The following is a 2,032-nucleotide window of genomic DNA, read 5'->3' on the forward strand; positions in this document are numbered from 1 at the left end:
AATCTCCAAAGAAGGTAGCCAGATGAAGACCCTCAGTGATGAACAGACTGTCGATGGAGGCCAGATAACCTTCGGTGGGGACCAGACCCGTGATGGAGGTCAGATGACCTTCGGTGGGGACCAGACCCGTGATGGAGGCCAGATTACCTTTGTTTTGGACCAGACCCGTGATGAAGGCCAGATGACCTTTCTTGGGGAACCGCCTCTGGCGTTTGCCATGCGCTGGCCAGGGCGGGGGGCAGGCTCCCGGGCAGAGTGCGAGGAGGAAGCTGGAGCCCGGGTGGAAGCATGGAGCTGGCGACTCGCTCTCACATCCCTAAAGAGGTGGCTGACATCTTCAACTCCCCTAGTGATGATGAAAACTTTGTTGGTTTCAGAGATGACGTTCCCATGGAAACCCTCTCATCCGAGGAGAGCTGTGATAGTTTTGACTCACTGGAGTCAGGGAAACAGCAGGATGTGCGCTTCCGTTCCCAGTACTTCACAGAAGAGCTGAGGAGAATTTCTATAGAGGACACCGACTCGGAGACAGAGGACTTTGAGGGGTTTACACAGAGCGACCTGGGTTTAAACAGTAGCCCAGAAGGAAAGCTCGAGGGGTCCGATTTGAGCGACGATGGTAGTGAGGCATCAGTGAGTGAGGAGGAGGGAGATGACGAAGAAGAAAAGGCTACGCCCAGAAGAAGCAGGCCTAGGAGCAGCATTGGTCTCCGCGTAGCCTTGCAGTTCCCCAAGAAACTGGCCAGAACAGCCGACGAGAAGAATTCTGCTGAGCCGTTGTTTTCTAGCTCTTGCTCACAGGACAGTACAAAAGCCATTCTCCGGAGAAAGAAAAGCAGCAGAGAAGGGAAGGAAAGGGAAGATTCGGCCTCAGAGCCCGAGGATGACTCCAGGGACGAGGAGAGCTCGGACGCGCTGCTGAAAAGGACCATGAACATCAAGGAGAACAAGGCCATGCTTGCTCAGTTATTGGCGGAATTGAACTCGGTGCCTGATTTTTTCCCAGTGTGAACCCCAAGCCCGGCTTCCAAGAAGAAAACCGTGAGGCGGGCCTTCTCGGAGGGGCAGGTCCCCAGGCGCAGGAACCCCACCCAGAGTGCCCGGCCGCCTGAGAAGTTCGCCCTGGAGAAGTTCACCGTCTCCGCTGCCCAGTTTGCAGAAGAGTTTTACCGCTTCAAGAGAAGGGAGACAATTAGTGGGGGGAGGTGCCAGGGCTATTGGTGGCGGCATCGCGTATCTTCCTTTCAGCCCTTGGAGGACATCACTGATCACTGAAGAGGACTTAGAAAATGTCGCCATAACTGTCCGAGATAAAATCGATGATAAAGTTCTGGGTAACACGTGCCATCAGTGTCGGCAGAAGACCATCGACACCAAGACGGTGGCCGGGGCAGTTTTGTCGGCCGTGCCTGTGGAATCGCTACGGGGAGGACGTGAGGTCGGCGCTGCTGGACCCAGGGTGGATGTGCCCTCCCTGCATGGGGATCTGCAACTGCAGTTACTGTCGGAGGCTCGATGGCCGCTGTGCCACAGGGATCCTCATTCATCTGGCCAAGTTTTACGGTTATAACAACGTCAAGGAGTATCTGGAGAGCTTATAAAAGCAGCAGGTAGAAGATAATTAGGAGGAGGAAGAACCACCAGCCAACTCACCTTTGTGTATTCCAGCAAGACATGCCCTATGTACCATTTGTGCCTATGATGTCTTACAGTCATGTTTTTATAAAGAAATTCTTTGTAGACCTAAAAAAAAAAAAAAAAAAAAAACAAAAAAATCAAAGGGCAAAAAAAAAAAAAAAAGCGATTGCCATTTCTAGGCGACCTGAGAAGGCTTCGGCATAGAAGTAATTCGTTAAACACACAGCTGTAGCATGACCGGCTGATTGGCAGTTGAGGTGTCGCATGTGTTTAAAACTCAGGCCGAGGGCCCTCTGTGGGCCTGTTTCTGCATCGTCTGATGACTGACACAGAGTCCACCGGGTAGACCGGTGTGGAGGAAGAGGTGGGCTAATCCCTGTCAAATGCTTCCCCT

At 52.8% G+C, this 2,032-nt stretch overlaps 1 pseudogene; it reads left to right on the forward strand.

Moving 5' to 3' along the window:
* Positions 1–207: 207 nt before the first annotated feature.
* On the forward strand, positions 208–1,780 carry LOC102243883 (annotated as a pseudogene).
* The last annotated feature ends 252 nt before the right edge of the window (positions 1,781–2,032 follow it).

The sequence above is a fragment of the Myotis brandtii genome, unplaced genomic scaffold, assembly GCF_000412655.1.
Source record: "Myotis brandtii unplaced genomic scaffold, ASM41265v1 scaffold1283, whole genome shotgun sequence".
Lineage (NCBI taxonomy): Eukaryota > Metazoa > Chordata > Mammalia > Chiroptera > Vespertilionidae > Myotis > Myotis brandtii.